The following is a 19,691-nucleotide window of genomic DNA, read 5'->3' as shown; positions in this document are numbered from 1 at the left end:
GCCCATCTACAAAAGAGGTTGCAGGGAGGATCTAGGGAACTAGAGACCTGTCAGACTGACCTCAGTGATGGGGAAAGTCATGGAACAGGTGATCTTGAGTGCTATCATGAAGCACATGCAAGAGAACCGGGTGATCAGGCCCAGTCAACATGGGTTCAGGAAAGGCAGGTCTTGCCAAACTAACCTTATCGCCTTCTATGACAAAGTGACTCACCTACTGGATGATGGAAAGGCTGTGGATGTAGTCTTCTTGGACTTCAGTAAAGCCTTTGACACAGTTTCTCACAGCATTCTGCTTCAGAAACTGTCAGCCTCTGGCCTGGACAGGCGCACACTCTCCTGGTTTGAAAACTGGTTGGATGGCCGGGCCCAGAGAGTGGTGGTCAATGGAGTTAACTCCAGCTGGAGGCCAGTTACAAGTGGCGTTCCTCGGGGCTCGGTACTGGGTCCAGCCCTGTTCAATGTCTTTTTGAATGACCTGGATGAAGGCATTGAGTGCACCCTCAGCAAGTTTGCAGATGACACTAAGCTGGGTGGAAGTGTGGATCTGCTGGAGGGTAGGGAGGCTCTGCAAAGGGATCTGAACAGACTGGATTGCTGGGCTGAGACCAATGGTATGAGGTTTAACAAGACCAAATGCCGGGTCCTGCACTTGGGGCACAACAACCCTATGCAGTGCTACAGGCCAGGAGAAGTCTGGCTAGAAAGCTGCCTAGAGGAGAAGGACCTGGGGGTAATGGTTGACAGCCGACTGAACATGAGCCAGCAGTGTGCCCAGGTAGCCAAGAAGGCCAACGGCATGTTGGCTTGTATCAGAAATGGTGTGACCAGCAGGTCCAGAGAGGTGATTCTCCCTCTGTACTCGGCACTGGTGAGACCATACCTTGAGTACTGTGTTCAGTTCTGGGCCCCTCACCACAAGAAGGATGTTGAGGCTCTGGAGCGATTCCAGAGAAGAGCAACGAAGCTGGTGAGGGGGCTGGAAAACAAGTCCTATGAGGAGCGGCTGAGAGAGCTGGGGCTGTTTAGCCTGGAGAAGAGGCGGCTGAAGGGAGACTTTATTGCTCTCTACAACTACCTGAAAGGAGGTTGTGGAGAAGAGGGAACTGGCCTCATCTCCTAAGTGACATGGGACAGGACAAGATGGAATGGCCTCAAGTTCCACCAGGGGAGGTTCAGGCTGAACATTAGGAAAAAAATTTTCACAGAAAGGGTCATTGGGCACTGGAAGAGCCTGCCCAGGGAGGTGGTTGAGTCACCTTCCTGGAGGTGTTTAAAGGAGAGGTGGATGAGGTGCTGAGAGCCATGGTTTAGGGATTGATAGGAAGGATTGGACTCGATGATCCAGTAGTTCCTTTCCAACCTACTGATTCTATGATTCTATGATTTTACAATTCACAGCAGGAATCAACATCTGTCCAACCTCTTCTGCTTTGACACTGCTGTGTGCCTTGGTCAGCTCTTTCACTGTCCATGGCTGTCTCTCCTAGACAAAAAATATTTGACGTAGACACTCTGCTTTGCATTTGCTGTTGACTTTATCCTGCCATGAAGAAGATTCTCCCAAAGATAAGCACAAGCACGCTGGAAGCAAATGCCAGATAGTCCTCAGTGCATTACCCCCAAAAGCCTACAACACTTTTCTGGTTACCTTTTACTTTGCGTGTGATACCCCAGGAATACCTGATGCTCTATTTAGGACATCGATTGCTTTAACATCACTGTGCGGGTTCTGTATTTCCACTAAGCACAAGTTGTTCTTGGAAGAACTGCCATTTATTTTTATCCCTGAGGAAGGTCATAACTCATGAATCACAGGGATAATTAAGAGAAATTAAAGTATTTTTCCGATAATGCAGATGGTAAGGTCCTCAAACTGATTAAAATATATTATCTATAAAAAAATTACAATCCAAAAAAACATGAACTGGGAACTACTCACAAAGCTGAAAATCTTGCCATTATTTTTATTTGCAAGTGAAGTGTTTGCTAATATCTAAAAAAAATGTCATTTATGTATACTTGTGGGAAGAGCCCTAGCAATATTTTTATTCCTTTAGAATTTGAGTAGTTTTATTTTCCAAATTGCCTTTTTCTAATATCAGAAGGCAAAAATGAAACATCAAGTACTAATGGTTTGCAATACAAATACAGTGGAATCAAAGTACAGGCATGACACATTGCAGAGTAAAGGTTTCAGACAGTATTCGACATCAGTTCAAACAAAATACTAAAAGTGATTGTGTGGCACCTAGTCTTAAAACAGACTTATCAGAATATAAACAGCAAAAAAACTAACATTGTATAAAATGGAGGTGAGATGAAAGAAAAAACATAGCAGCAACATTTCAGGAGGAAAAATCAGCAGAGGAAGGAAGAACTAGTTAATCCTTTTCAGTGTATGCAGTTGTGGGAATTATGTCATAAGGTCTGTTGCATTCATAATGAAATAAACATGATTACTCTCTATCCTGGTCCATGAAAGTGAATGCAATTATTCACTGGTTCGAAGTGAAACAAATTATTAACAGCTTTGCTCGGAGAAACCTTTTAAGGTAGAATTAAATTTCAGCGACACTAGCAAAAACTTTCCATATTACTTGAAAAGTAAGGACCTTTTTTCTTCCTGCTAACAATCATCTTTTGAGGTAGGTAAACAGTTTTTTTGGTTGGTGATGTATTTTATTATTCTCTATCCCATATCTGTGCTTTTATGTTGCTCTTCTTCTCCATCCTAGTCAGCTGCCTTTTTATCTGATGGCTATATCTCTGATACAGAGTCTTCTAGAGCTACCAAGGGTTTGACTACATGAGACTTTTAAAATGGATCTATTTCAACAACTGGAAATCTGTGCATAGACATATTTTATCAAAGATGGTTTACTGCAGTAGAGTTTAAGCTAATGCCAAATACTGGCTTAAACAAAATAAAATCTCATACAAACAAATGGTCTTCCCACAGTATCTCCAAGAAAGCTGTCTTCGAGCCACGTTCCTGCTAAGAGTGAAAGTATGTATCTTGTATTTTCATATCTAAAACCTGTAGCTCATGTAAACTTCAAATCATTGAAGACACATTCCTTGACTTTAAGTTTTAAAAAAATCCTCAGCAATGTAGAGGAAGAAACCCTAACAGGTTTAAAGGGGTAAATTTATCTTTGTGCTGTCCACAGATATTTTGCTTTTCTCCTAAGTAGCAGGCTATAGTCTCAGGCTTCTTTGTTTTGTCTTGTTTTTGGAAGGAAGGCTTGTTTGGGTTTCTTTTTGGTTTGGTTTGGTTCCATTGTTTTATTGTGTTTGTTTATTTGTTTGTTTTTACGTACCTCTAACTGTTCTGAAGAAACTTTTGGAGGCCACCTTGTCCAGCATCCCAGCCAACACAAGGCCAACAAATGTGAAGCTGCTCTGGACTCTGACCAGTCATGCTTTGATTCACACCAAGGGTGGTAACTCTACCACATCTCTGGGTAACTCCCTTCACTCTTTTAATACCTTGATGGCATTTTTCGTGATATCTTAATGGATTTTTTTTTTGCTTAACACGTAACTGTTTCCACCCTTCCCACCACTGTACATCTGTGAGAAGAGTCTTGCTCTGTCTTATCTGCAGACTGCAGTGAAATTGTGGAAGGCAGCAATAAAAGCCTCCCATTAGACTTGTCTTCTTTGAACTTTACACTATGAGGAAGGACTATCTATTAAAATGGCACAGTCTGTTTTAGGAAGGAATTGGGCAGGAATAAAATGGAATTAAAAGAATGGAAGAAAAGGAGAAGGTGCAGCAAGGAGAGGTGGAGCTAAAGGCAGGATGCACAAAGCAGGGAAATATCTTTACATCCAAAGCCTACACAGTTGAGGAAGAGGCTGCAGAGAGGTGCATCCGTTGGTGGATGGTCAGTAGAGGGCTGGCAGTCAACAGCAAATGAGAAAGCACACACTTGGCATGTCCTCCTATAGTACATGGACCACTTGCTGTTTCATGGGAGCTAGAGGATTTGAGAGTCTTTTAATGATGAGCATGTGCCAGTCGTCTTTGGAGAACTTTAGTGACCCACACATGGATTTGAGATCTTCTGTCCCCAGTGCATATGAAAGTTCATCAGCTTCTTCTGACAGGAATAAAATTTGTGCTCTCAGAAACACTTACAGGGCAAAAAAAATATGTGAGAGTATGGAGAAAACAAAGAAAAATTAGAGAATTTACTTCAAAATCATGCTGCTGCTCCAAACCAAATTGATAATGCTGACACACCCTAAACAAGAATTAAGGATCCATGAAAAAATTCAAGCTAAATATTCAACATAATCTGAAACATGTCCATTAAAAGCAAATAATGAATAAATATCAATGATCCTATTCTACTTCATTCAAGTCTTTTTGAGACTAATAAAGCTACAAATGTAAACAAGGGTGTGTTTATGCCTATCCCGGAACTCCCACACCAACAACTGGACCATACTTCTTCACCATCATTTTAACCATTGTACTATAAATCCAAACTATTTACAAGCTAACTTGGAACTCATGGGAATAAAATAAATTCTAGACGTTACTGTTAGTTCTATCCCTTCTTTTAATCTCCTATCCAATGGCTGAAAAATAGTGAGTTGGTTCTTTATGCATTATTGTTCCCCAAAGTAAAGCACATGTTATGGTAACATTCATTTTCCTAAGTGAAACACCTTGCATTCAATAACCGTACTGTGACTATTGCAGGCATGATCTCTCAGTGAAACCTCTGCCATGTCAAATGTTCTATAGCCTTATAACTGTGTAACAGACATCTATTTTTTAAACAGGTTCTTCTCTAAGTGCTGTTGTTTAAACTGTTGAATTATAATTGCTACTAAGCAGATCACATTCTTCATAACAGTTCTCTGCATCAGTATAAAAACTCTTCTTACAGTATTTCAAAGGCACATACTCTTTCATTTGTGGGTTTAGATTTTCTTCAAAGGGAACCATCTTATTACCTTCCCTAAGTCAGGAACTTCTAAAAGTGTCTTGCAAAAGTATTTGATAAAGATCTAAAGACAGAGGAAAATCTTTGATATATAATGAAATATTTTTTAATCACCCTTCCACACACAAGACAATGCGTCTTAAAAAAGAAGCATAATCTACTTGGCACATAGCATCAATAGAGAGGCTCTTTCCCCATTTGCTGCTGAGCTAAAGTAATTGCAGTGAATTGGAATTAGTTCACGGATTACTAAAATAAAAATAACTAAGCTTGAAAAGAAAAAGGGTAAAAATACAGAATTTAAGCAAGAAACAATATGGTCAAAACAGAACATTCTCTGACTAAAAATAAGAACTGAATATCAATATGCCACTTGTAATCTCAGAAGGACTAATAAAAAATTTAGTTTACATGAAGCTTTGTGTCAAATGGACTTTTAAAACGCTTGTTTTCATTGAGTAACAAATGGCTGACAGAAGACCTGAGGTAGAAATTTGAGGAACTGAGCTGCAGATCAGAGAGGAAGAGGTTTTGCTCATTAAATCTGGCCTGGTAGAACTGTATATTTAATGATATACTATAAGCTCTATAACAATTCACGCACAGTGGGCATTTAGTCACTCACATTCTTCCAGTCTTACAGAGGGCACCGGTACCTGAAGCATTGCCCAGTTATATAAATTTAAGACAAATGTTTGGCATCAACATTTTTAGCTTCCAGCTTCCTCACTTATATATATTTTTTCTCGTATTTCCACTCACTTGCTCTCTCCCTTGATGTAATACCCTATGATCAGCCCAGTTACTGAACTACATATTTTCTGGTACAATTTTATTCTGTAAAATACAGTATTTTCAAGCTAATTTTGTTATTTGAAACTTGTGATTATCTTCACTCCTAGGATAGTCTGAAAACTGCATGGTGGTCTCAAATCAGCCTCCAATACAGAATATAGTACCACGTGAGTCATTACCTTTGCTAACTACCCTCTGCATCACTAGTTTGATTCAGATTTTACTTCCAGTGAATAGCCGATCAAAATTCAAGCACATGCAATTGCAGATACTGACACCAATATGATGAAGTGCTCACAGAGACAGAGGCAAGAAGTTAAGTGCACAATCTAACCACCTTGCTGTTGAATCGCAAGAAAACACCTAAAGATTGCTTCTTCTGCTTTCTCAAGCTTGACTGCTTAATTTGTTTCAAGGCCTTTCCCTGCCTCTTTCCCTTTGCCTACCTCATTTTCCTCCAGTTTCTGTGTTGTGTTGTCCAGGCACTCTGCTCTGTTCTGTGCAACGTGCCATCAGAGCAACACTGATTAGTGGCATTGATTATAGTGGATGTCAATGAAAATTCCAATGCACCATCACTCCTAGCGCACACCATTGGGAGGAGAAAGATGGCCAAGCTGGAGGAAACCCAAACAAATTTCAGTGATTGCTGGCACCTTCACAAGCTTGAGTTAAGATACTTATGCTCAAAAATCTCACCGTTTTGAAATTATGTTTAAAATTTCATCATGTTAAAATCTGTGCTGTCTCAGATTAGTTTAAATGAATGACAGAGAATGGCAAAAATATCTCACAATTTTGAAAGTCCTCAGAAAATTGCTACTAGAAACTAGTGAGCTGTGGTACCACCTTTTTTAGGGGAGCTCCATGGACATCTACATGGGCCTGTAACCAGGGCTGTATAGGCTGAAGAGGTCTCATGATACCAAACAACGACAGTGTGGGACTTTGCTAGTGAAGATAAAGCAGAGGTTTTCTCTGTTAATACAGTCTAGTTCATTCTCTGTTATAGGGAATACTTTCCTTCCTTACTGTGGAGAATTATTAACGAAGCTGCCCTTTGTACCGTGATCTGCCTTCAGGTTTTAGGGTTTCAGCAGTATCCTGGATACTGCTTATTTCAAATCCCATTACTAGATGTCTTATTGCTTTAAGACGTGGAAGGGTTCAGCTACATGATCAACTTGCAATAGCATGATGAATTCCCTATCAGCCGCCCTAGTGTAACAAGCTGTGTGTTGGCTCTTAGCCACTGCAACTGTGAGGTAATTTAAAAGTCTTTTATTTAAGTATAAGGAAACAGCTAGAAGCAAACACACAGTCAGCAACCGGAGTTCAGCTGATATGCAGCAACTTGACAGTGTGTTTAAAGTCAAGATGGAAGTCAATGAACAGTTTATCTGACACCTATCATGCAGAGGAAGGATGAGTTTGCTTATCTGTCTGTAGTAAAAGCGTTTTATGCTGATTCAGAAGGTAATGTTCCTTCCTAGCCTCTGCACTGCATAGGAGAGGGAATGAGTCCTACTACCCACGTTTGTTTAGTTGCAGTGCCAAGACCCTGTACGCCGCACCTTCCTCCAACTGACTCCAAGGAAGAAAGAAGGGACATAGGCTGTTGAGAGTTTGTTCCTCCCACTGAGTGGTAGGAAGGGAAGAGTAAAAGCATGACATAGTCAGCTACTATTTGCCCTAGAATTATAGCTAAAACAAAAGATCCACTTCATAAAAAAAAAAAAACCTGTTTTTCAAACTAGTATCATATATAAGCCCTAATTTACATATTGTGTTAGAAAATGGAATCTAAGTCAGTACTGAAACAAATGTTTCAACAGCAGACATCTCCTATACACCTTTGTGGTTTTACAGTTTCCAGCTTCCTTCTCTTTTATGTTTTGCTTCACTGCCACACACAAGAACTCAATTTACTGGTGATTCCACAGAGGGGCAATACTCTTGTAGAAGTTTCCAACTCAGTTATGATATATCTATAATTTACTAGAAGTCTGCTGCTGCAGACTCCCTCTCTTGTCCTTTCTAGGACTTCTCATTCTCCATTTTTAAGGGCTAGGAAACAAGCTAAAAATCCCCAAAACAAACAAACAAAAATCCTAATTCAAATGAGTAATAGAGAAACTTATAAAATACTATATAAATTAAGCAGTTAAAAAAATATCTTGCCTACTGCTTTCCCTCCAGGTCCTTCAATTTCCATTAAAATTGTCATGGCCCTCACCACCTGACTTCACAGACAACACAGAAGATGCAGCACAAGAATGAAATAGAATCACAGAACAAAAATCAGCCTTTGGACAAAGGAGACTCATGAGTCAGAAGTGGTCCAAGGCCATGATGAACTTCAGCTACAGTGCCCGAACCCCAACCCCATTGTGATGCATCCTTCAACTGTTTCAGCTATTCATACATTGTGAATAAACTTGTACTTAGAGATTTAATCTCCTCTTCACCAGAAGTCAGAGTTCCGGCAAAGAACTTCTAGACAGCCAAAGGATGTCTAGATTCCTGCTGGTTTTCACCTCATTATACTCTCTGTGGGTTGGTACAGTTAGTTTAAACACCTATTAAGGGTGGGTAAGGGACTGTTTGTTTTAGCCAACTTTTGCAGTCCTTTCCCTTTTTGTGAAGCAAACTTCATCTGAACAATGGAAAAATGGAGGGATAAGAGGTACAGAAAGTAGGAAAGAAGAGAAGTATAGGAGGAGAAACTAGAAAAGCCAAGTAAGTAAAGTAAAAACTCTCACAAGGTGCCAAACAATAATTGCCACAACCTGCTGGAGAAAACAGGCGAAGGACTCATCTTCAGGGTGTGCAGCACAGGAGCAGAAGACTGGAAAATGTTGGTGAGTGAATAGAGCAAGGAGAGAGTGCACAAAGGAGAGTAACAGAGTATGCCCTTTAACTATACATCTCCAATCCTCTCATATAAAGAGATAACTGTCATTGCTAAATAGAGATAGGAAGCAAAAGCTCAAAGGATAGGTTATGTGAACGAAAAAATAACTGATAGGAGATTAAATAACGCATCCAAGTATGAAAGATAAAGGAAGGATGTAGAAAAGGCTGGAGGAGAGAAGGAGACACAGGAAAGAGCATGTGAGCAATAGAATAATGAACCAAAAAGGCGGAAAAGAGACTGAGCAGTAAAGAACAGGGAAAGAGAAAGTATGATGAACAGTAGAATAAACAGGAGGGAATAAAATCAAGTTCAGGGTGAGGTGGAAGACGAGAACAGCCTCTTGCAAACTTCATAGTAGATCATTTCTTCCAGTCATTTTCTGTTTAAGTTCTAGGTCCCTACAATACGCTTTCTTGAAGGGAATCGATGAGTGGAGAAGAAAAAGAGGAACCGAATTCTCCACAATGCTCAGGAAGTTCCAGGGCAGCAGTAGTGCAGTTTTAACAGCTATGCAGACGTTATGCCAGACTACATTGCCAACAAAGGATGCCGTACTTTAAAATATGAAGAATTCTGAGAAGGGAAGCCGCATATTCGCTCACATACTGGGTATCTCTTACACAGCAGACATACACTGGCCTTTCCTTTCAAGAGCACATCAGAGACCCTGGAGGGCAACTTCAAGGATGCAAAGATGACTGAATTTCCATGCACATCTCCCTTCTCGTGAGAATAAATGTAGCAGGTTCAGTGCTTTTCACCTACAGGTAGGATTCAGTTTTTAGCTAGCCAAGGAGATGGATTGGGCTTGCTCCAAATCCACAGAGCCTTCTGAAAGCAGAAAAGACCTATTTGTGTGGCATGCAAAAGTCTTCATATCTCAAGCTCTCTAGTCTAGCTGTGCAGCTCAGTTACAGTCTCAGTCAGTAGAAAAAAAGAATAGTCTTTAATTTGAGCTTGCTGAGTTCTGAAACATTAAAGCCTTTCTTTCCATCATTTTCAAAATTCTCTCTGCACTTTCAAAATTCTCTCTGCACTGTACTTTGTTAATGTGTGTCCAAAATGTCTTTTAAATGTAGACTAACAAATCAGTTTACAGCTGCTTTGTCCAGTGTTTGGATTATCTCATCATCATTTTTTTTCCACTTGTCTGACTACATATTTATTGTAGCTTAGGACATCAAGAACACTCCTCCCTCAAACTCCCTGTCCCCAAACACACAATTTGCACTGTTTCAGGCAACTTTGATTTGTTTTCCCCTTCATAAAGAGAGAGTAAGTGCAAAGCAAGCAGTAATAATGTAGATACAACTGACCACACACATTTACAAGACTTACTACTCAGATTGCTCCATTTCCAGTCTTGCATAGCCTCCTTGTTGCTGTGGCATTGAATCATCTGATGATCTGTGAACCAATCATCACCACAGCCAACAGGCACAGCTTTTTTGAGGACACTTTATTAAAATGCCCTGGAGTTCCAAAACTATTCTTTGAAGTAGAGTAGCAGGAAGTCCTTGAGTAAGTGGAAGATCAAAGAAACTATTCTCACAGCCAAAGTAAGTAAAAGCTTCTTTTTACTCTAGACCTTTTCATGAACCATGACTGCTCTCCAAAAGGCAAAAGCATGGACAAATGCCTCCATATTCCACCCATCATTTCTGCATGTCAAATTTTTAAAAGACTTTCTTCTTATTTCCAGTTGTCTTCAACTCTAATGTCACAAACTTCCTCTCACGTATACCAGCTATGGGTCTTCTTCGCTGTCTCTGTGTGAGCATTAGGGCATGATGTTTTTCCTTTACAAAGAGAAGTCAGACTTAACATTGCACACAGCTGTCATGCAGTTCAGGCCCTGGTAACAGACTTCTTTGCAGATTACTGCAGGCTGTCTCAGACACCTTAACAAAACTGAAATAAATAAGCTAAGTGAAAGACAATAAGCTTTAGGTATTTTTCACTTCAGCTTATGACTAGATCCTTTCCTTAAATAAAACCTTTCTATTCTCTCTGTTGTGTTGGTCTTGGCAGAGGTAGAAATTTAATTTACACCCATTGTGCTGCTACCTGTATGAGAGTTTCCATCTCTTCTTCTCTTCTCCTTCCTCCCTGATGCTTGCATACAGGATAAGACCAAAAAAAATGGACACTGCATAAGTTTGTCCTTACAGCAGAGTTCATTTCCTGCAGAAGGGAATTTGTGCCCACGCTACAGCCATTCCTATACTTGGCTAAAACATGCTGTCCTCACAGATGAGTTTATGACCTGGGACAGAGCACCTGGAGCAGGCACATGTGGTGTCCCTCTTTTCACTGCTGCTTTTGCTGTGACAAGCTCTGCCACGCAACCAGGGCTGCATGACCGGGAGGGATGACTTTTGTACACATAGGAAAGATCACCTTAGCCCTAGAGAAAGCCAATAGTGAACAGAAATTGCACACATTGCAGAACAGAAATTTTATAGCTTAAGTTGTCTTTTGAGTACTTTCTCACTTGCTCCAAGGTAGCTACTTGCACTGTATTTTTAATAAGGTCAGCAGGATCATATCTTCAAAGGAAACATCGTTCTCATATAGTCACAAAAGACACAGTTTTTATTGCTTGGTTTTACTGTCCAGGAGAAGCCCAAGACTGTTCACAGCTGGGACCTGTGATGAAGGGGATAATATTAATTAACTCTTCATCCCAAAGAGTGTGACTAGGATCAATTAACTTGCACTTTAAAATGCTTTGAAACACTCACATAAAAGTAACGATGTCCTTCATTAGTGATTCCAAATCAGTTACTCCAATTTAATGACATTCTTATGGTTTTCTTTTATAAAAAAGACTAGCTAATGAAAAGGATCCTGTCATCTTTACATTCTCAAGAAAATTGCTGAAGATCTATACATCATGGATAGTATAAAGCCTAAAACTAATAAAAATAAAATCAGTGAAGTATTGAATAGAGACAAAAAAAAATTAGGAAGAATCATTCCTCAGGAAATCTGAAAGTCCTGATTAAGATTTAATCAACAAAAGATGTCAAATACTTGAAAAATACTAGGTTTGGGTTTAGGTTTTAGGGATTTTTTTTGTTCTTCTTTTGTTTCATGCTAATCTACTCAATAATTATGAAGCATAGGAAAAACATTTAAATAACATGAATTTTCTCATAATATTTCATACCTAGATATAAAAATCAATTTCCAAAAGATTTTTTGTGAAATTTTAAATGGCTGTAAAACAATGAGAAATTGTAGTTTTACAAATATTCTGATGCTGAAGAAGACGATAAAATAGTAACTCTCACTTCTACAGTGATGGTCTTTGAAACACTGTATTAAATGATATCGTGATTTTTGTCCACAGGCTGGAAAAATACCTGTCTCATGCAGCTGGTACAAAATCAAAAAATAAAGAATATGTACTGTTTATCTCTCTTAATTCACTGATTGCATTAATAATTCCATAGTTCATTATGTGAGTTAAATGACCACCTATACTTAAAGACTATTTATATAACTAAAACATTGGAGAGGATTCTGATAAAAGTACACTGCAAAAAAAAAAAAAAAAAACAACCACGTTTCCAAATTTCCGGTGAAAACAGGGCAATAATTCTTACTGAATTTGTTGCCTGGTTCTGAATACCTCCCTTATACTGATTTTTTTTAGTTTGCTTCCAACCTATGACATGCAAATATAGATATATGAAGAAATGAATGCATTTTTAAACTTTTAAACGACAGGCAGTGGATTCATGTGTGTTTTGCCACACACTCCTGTTCACAGAAAGCATTAGCGTATAGAGAACGTCAAAGCAGTAAACAGATCACAGTACTCACACTGAACATTTAGCTTAGCTTCACCTTCAATAGCCTTCCTGAGGACTGAGTTGAGGGAAAGAATTAGCTGCAGAGATCAAAAAGACCAGGTATATTGTTTATGGTATGGTATTTTGTTTATGACCAAAGCCTCTGAGCTGAATGGAAAGCCAATTTCCATGGATATTTAAATGACACTATTATCAGGCATATCAGAATGACACACTTCTATATTTCAAAGTCTTGAAAGGTCACCTCTCAACCATCCCTGAATTCATTTCCGTCTAACAATCAATGTTCCTGAAAGGAACAAGCAGTGTTTGTGCCTTGTCAATGTGACCAAATTGCAAAGAATTGAAAAAGTGGAGTACTGAAGCAGAGAAGATCACACCAGCTATCTGTGAAAGAAAACCGAAACCCTTTGCTATCTGTTCTTGTCCTCACCTCTGATCCCCCACACTTCTTTGTGCTCCCTACACTGCAGGATAAGCCACAGGTAATTTTATGCTGTAAGCGTATACATCTGTAAAGTGAAGCATAAGACTCTGCAAACATGTACATCTACCTTCCCTACACTGAGGTCCCACTGACTTGAACAGGGTTGCTCACTTAACAAATCAGATGCATTTGAGGAATTCAGTCTTTTATTGGTATGTGACATATTTTAGGGGAATATCATTCCAAGGTTGGAAAAATATATCTTGGTCCTTCCACGCAATTTTTATACCACAAAATCAAAAAAAAAAAAAAAAAAAAAAAAAAAAAAATCAGCAATAGTAGCAGCTGAAATAAAATTATCAGAATTATCGGGAAGAAATTAGCAGCAATGAAAAAGCTTTTCAAAGTAAAACTTCAGTTTTTAAATAGCTATTATAAACATTTGCGCTTGCGATGGCTTGCAGTTAAATTTTAAAAATAGTACTTAAATATGCATGTTAATAACATCCAGAAGGCATTTCTTTCAAGCCTGTTTGGGCTGTTGAAGGGTTTAATTTAACCACAGCCTTCATATATGTCTAGCAGTTAGAATTTTCTTTTAAGCTTAAAGGAGTTCAGAGTTGTAACTATGATCTAATTGGTAAGGAATGAGGAATGTTTTTCATGTTTTATAGACAGCATGAATCCTGATCATTTTACAGCAGTAAATTATAGAGTGCTCTGCTCAATGTGTCTCCCTCTGGAAGTATGAGCCTGTATCTCATTAAACTATAAAAATAACTTGCAGTGTTCAGTAGTCATCAAAAGCTATCCTGCCAAGGTGTGTTATTTATATATCACTAATCCACATCAGCTAGTCAGTCCAGAGAAAGTTAAGTTCCTTACAGCCTGAAACTAAATTGATTTATGGCTATACCCACATGTCAGAGGGGATGCACGAGGAATCTAAACAGCTATAGAAAACAATAATTTGTGATTGATTCTCAGCTTCATTTTAAAAGCAGCTGCAATTCATTGGTTTCTTGAGTCTTTCCCCTCTGGTACAAATGATCTATACAATGCTAGCAACATGATAAAGCAGCTCCTGTGGGCAAGGCGAATGACTTAAAAGTCAGATGTGCTTTACCTCTTTTTGGCTTAAGATACATTGTCCATCAGTGAAACATGAAAGGAAAGATCAGGGGGGGATGTTATGCTTTTTGTGGTTTTAATTTCTTTTTCAACAGTTGTAAAATTAAGAAATATATCTCTATCCAATTAATAATTTGCCTTTAAAAGAAGATCTACCATTTCACACATTTTTTAAAGCTATGCAATTTTCATGTAGTTGTATGGTCTAGATGACTTTAACTCCAGTAAAGCCAGTACACTACAAATGACAGATCACAGGTCCTTAATCCTACTGTAATATCTTGGGGTTTGTGTTAAAAAAAACCCATCTCTTTGAAAAGCAGTTGTTACTGAATCACTATTGCAACTGCTGAAATCCAGATTATCAGCCCTTTAAAAACAGTGGTGGAGTAGACTGGAAAAGAAAAAAGCAACTCAAGAGCCAAGGTAGAACTGATACCAGCACCAGGAATGCTCTTCAAGGAACAGAAAGAGGATGAGAGCAATAATGGTCTCTTTTCTCCCAAGAGAACTGCGATTAAGCACAAACATCTCCTTTCACAGCAAAATAGCTTAAATAGCCAACTAAATTATTCCCATTTTAGCAATATGCAGTAAAACATTCAACAATAACTTTTGGGGATGGAATAAGAAATAAAAATTATAATAATAATTTTAGAAATGTAGGCTTCTTTGTAAGTTGTTCTTTCTATGGAGGAAAAAAAACTGATTTTGTTGTTAGAATACTTGGCTCCAATTACTACTTCTGCACAAGAAGAGATTTTTGTGCCAACGCCACATACCGTTCACTAAACAGCCTTAGGTTCAAACTCCTCTCTGCCAGGCTGTCTTGTGGGAGAAGACATCCTCTGAACAGGATTTTCTTCTCGGAGAGTAAAGGGGCAAAGGGAGGAAGACAGGTAAATCATCACAGACAAGCGTGTGAAACCTTGGCATTTTCCTCCATCGTAGTTATCATTACACTCACCCTTCCCTGGAGCTTCAGTTTACAGCAGATCTTGGTCCCATGAGGACTAACTCAACTCTCAAAGCTAAGTGATGTGCAAGATTTGCTTGCCTTTCATTTCAAGGTCATCTACACCTTTGGATAAATGCAGGAGAAAAGTCACCCACATATTCTGAATAGGAAACCATATTCAAAGTAAATAATTCCCTTCCCAGGTTGTTAGTTGTCACACGTAGGTTTCTGGACCAGATTTCCACAGTCATGTTTACAAACAAATGAAAAGGATATGAAAAGAGTAAATGGAAAATGACAAAAGCTTTCTCAAGTAGTGCAAACTCCATCCACCTTCAACACATCCAGGAAATCAGAAATGGAAAAGCAAAGAATGAGAAAATTCTTAATTCACTAAATACTTATAATCAGAAGGAGAACTATGGAAACAGAATCAGAGAGGATGCTGAGTAACAAGATTCTGATTTATTAGGCACAACAGAATATGGCTGGAGTAGCTGCATACCAGTTGTGATAATTAAATTTACATTTGGAAAGAACAGAAAAAGAGCTAGTAAAGTCTAACAGCCACCTCACAAATTTTAGAGAGCTACTAGGATGACTGTGAAAAATAAGTCTTCCTGCAGGAACAGAAGGATTAGGATAAAGATGCAGTTATTGGCACTTGTTATTGTTGAAATGCACATGAGAGCCAACAGGATGCTCTCACTTGCTGGACAGCACACTGTAAGGAAATTTCAAATACCTGCCCTACTAGATGAAATGAAAAACCGAAAAAACACGACTCTGCTTGTCTCACCAGTCTGGACTGCAATAGAGAATATGGAGGTTTCAGTTCCTCATTTGCTTTTATCAACAAAACGAAGACAACATATCAAGCAAAAAAGCAGAAACATTTGCTGGTTGGGCAACGGAGAAGGCTGGGAAAGATGTTGAAAGAAATCATTAAGCTACGTTGGGAACAACTTTGTTGTCCAGAAAGAGCTGTATTTTCACCAGTGACTTGTTTGCCAGTAAGATAAGTTGATTGAAATGTGATCCTTGGCTCAAATGAAGCCAGCAACAAATTAGTTCAAAGTTCAAGGAAGTGCAGTTAGAGAGTGAGAATGTCATCAGCAAATCTAGTGCAGGGGTTCAAACAGCCAATACAGCATCCCATAGCTGAAACCCAAATTAAACAACACAGCTTCCGTGAGGCAGAGCTCAGAGAGCAGCTGACACATATACGCCACACAGGCATAAATATACATCTCCTAAAGACAGGTTTCAGGCTATTAATATATTTTGTTTCATCACAGAGAGTGTTGTTCTCTGCTTTGATTGAGACCGGACAAAAACCATGCTTAAAGCAGTAAAATTATCTGGTTTTGTTGGTTTTGTTTATGGTTCTCAGTACAAATAATATTAATCTTAGTGCTTTAGTCTTCAGCCGTACAGCAGGTAGAGGCCTTGGCAAATGTCTCACCCTCTTTCTGTAGCAATTCAAACTGAATGTGTCTGCCTAACACAGAATCTGATCTTTTTCTGAGGTGGTAAATGAATATCTCTCAGTTGAGACAGTTGTGATAAGAATTGTAGTGTCAAAGTTTGAATCCCAAATAAATATACATTTATAGGAGTGGCACTCAACAACATGTAAATGTTATAGATGACTGTAATTACCCAAAGTACTGACATGAGATAGGAGAAAATATTTATAAATTCAGAGAAACTTGATTTAGCATTACAAAGTGTAATGATTGAATATGATCCAATATAATTATGGTTTGCAAAACTATAGATTACTCAAACTTGAAAAGACAATGATACAGTATGTCATAAAAATGTACAAATCTTGCTACTCAAACATTTTAGGGCTGTAGCTCTTAACATACTTTATGTTTAACTTGGTTAAAGCCTGTGTATTTGTAATCTATCTGAAAATTCAGTGTGAATGAAGCTGAAATAAGTCCTGTTCCAGCTGAACTACTTGTTGTGTTGTTAGCCCTAGATTCCCGCATAAACATTGCAAATTCTAAATATTTTAAACAACATCATTGAGGTTAGAAATAAGTAAATTACATAAAATTTACTTGGTTTTGTTGTTTTAAAGTTCAAGTATATGTATTTTTTTTCTTTCTCCTACTTTTCTATTTCCATTTCTTCTTTTGTTCTGTGTAGACAAAATGATGCTTAGGAAAAGAAGCAAGGCCAAAGCCTTGGAAAGTCATCTCAGTCAAAGATAAACTGTTATCTTTACATCTATTATCATTATCAGTGATAATTTTTTCACAGCTCCAAAATGCTCCCCAGTGCACAGGAGTCCATCTTACTAAACTACCTACCCATAATTCAACCCAATTTCATGCAGTTGTCTGTCTATGCTCATGAAAGTCAAGGTCTGAACTACAATGGAGCCTGTTTTCCATAGCCTCCAGGGAGGTAGCTAATTTTGTTGGCTGCCTCCATTCCATCCATCTTCTAGTGAATAAAGAAGGGCTTACTTTTTCACTAGTGCTGCCCACTTTAAGAAATCCAAATGCCCTTTCAGTGGAAAACTCAATTAGTACAAATGCTGAAATGCCTATGTAGAAAGCTATTCGTTCTCATGCAAACTCAGAATCAGCTTTCACAGCCACAGTAACTACTGACAAGAATTGCAGCTTCAGAATTAGGAATCCATAAGACAAAGCCTAATATTTAAGTCTTGTGACATAAGTTAATGGCCAAAGCCAAACTGCAGTGATGTCCTTCAAGCAACTTTTCTTATAGGTGCATTCCAATGGATAAAATAGAAAATAAGGAAACTGTTTAAGGTCTTCTTTTACTCTCTAGTACTGAAAATAACATTTCAGTACAGAATAGGGATTTTCTCCAGTTCAGGTTATCCTGAGAATTTTAAGCAACCATCATAAACCACTGCCATAGAATTATCAAAAGTCTGAACAGATGGTTTAAGAATACTGAACTCTTATTCAGTTCTTTCTGGTTTGACGTGGAAAGGCTTGATCAGTGAAAGAGAGAAAAACAAATAATTTGGTTGAAGGAACTAATTTGCAATATTAATGAGTTTTTCTAAACATAAAATAAACACATTTTCTAGATCTTAATCTGTAACTCAGAGAATCTAAAGACAAGTGAAGTAAATGTGATACCATTTCACTTGCACAAAAACCCCCATTTATAATGTATTTGAAGCTTTTGACCATTATTCAGTTATGGGCCATAAAAGATCTAATTTAAAAATTATATATGCTGTCTTATTTCCATTTCCATTACTGGAGTAGACAAAGATTCTTGTGAATATGGTTACCTTTAAAGATTGCAAAGAGTAAATCCTTGTAAACAATGAAAAAGTTACAGCAACAACTCATCTAGTGTAGAACAAAGGTAGTTTCTGTGTGAATGTATTAAAAGAAAATATGCTGCATGGACAGCAGGAAAGAAGTCTTTTATATGGAATTATAAACATAGAGTTCATTTCAACATTTTCTGCAAAAGGGTGTGATTTAGTGCTCAAGCAGTGCTGTTTTCCAGAAAAAGCCGACACATTACTCCTTCCAGCAGGTCATGGAATCTCAGAAGAACAGGATTTTACTACTTTCCCTCCACTGCTTTCACCAGGAAATAAAAAACTTCATCATGAATGAAAACAAACGACTCTGCATCCCTGCAAGCTTAGCCAAGTAGGGTCACTACAGATGCATAATCTGTATTGAAAGCTCTTTGAGATGAAGACAGCCTTCCCATATGATGCCTCATACCCCATGTTTGGAATCATGACTCCTGTTCCTTGCTACTAGTAGAAAACATGTAAGTAATAATTTCTTGTGTATACATAGGTTTATTAATAATGTGTATTCATTTTCCCATATATCACATTATTAACTAATGTATTCAATGGCACTCTGTTTGTCTACTCTTTTTTTATGTCAGAATAGGTCCGTTAATTTTAAGAAACTACTCTTAATATGCATATGACACTTAAATAACTATGTATTTACTATGAAATGAACAGGAGACCTACATCTTCACCATTGTCTCCTATCCAATCCTTTCCCAAAAACGTGCCTAAATAGAGAGACAGCACGAGCAGTTCAGTTGGCTGACTCAGGTCCTGCTAGATAGCCTTAGAAAAATCAAAGTGTCCCTCATTGAAATTCCTTGCCCGCAGCCCCTTTGCATTTATAGCTGTGGGAAATCAGCTCTGCCACCTGAGCTGGTTTCAGCTGCCGTGGCATCACATGAAGATAGATGTGATCACTTACGGAGGTACAATAGGGAGCACTCTTCTGCTCTGCTTTCATCTTGTTCCCTGATCTCAGATCAAAGCAAGGAGGCAAGCAGAGCAAGGGCATGTCTACATCGGGACATTACATCAATCTAGTTTGTTCACTCTTAAGTGCAGCAATCTAAATACATCTCATTGTAAGATTTTGCAATGGTTTGTCATGCCCGCTTAAAATATTTTCCTTACTAATCAGAACATCCAAACAGCTCTGTACTTGTCTAAATTAGCTGCCAACATTTTACAGCTCAGTGTTTACAAATGTGATGTTTTTTCCTGTTCTCTAGGAGGCCCACCTGAAATTAAAGAAATTTGTGGGCAGGGAGCAAAACAGAGTCAAAGGAATGCATTCCTTTAAATCTTTTCCTGGTATCCACTAACATCATCAAAAGCATTACTCATCTGCTGTCA

Source organism: Cuculus canorus, chromosome Z (assembly GCF_017976375.1).
Source record: "Cuculus canorus isolate bCucCan1 chromosome Z, bCucCan1.pri, whole genome shotgun sequence".
Lineage (NCBI taxonomy): Eukaryota > Metazoa > Chordata > Aves > Cuculiformes > Cuculidae > Cuculus > Cuculus canorus.
The sequence above is the reverse complement of the archived record's forward strand: the minus strand, read 5'-3'. Positions refer to the sequence as shown.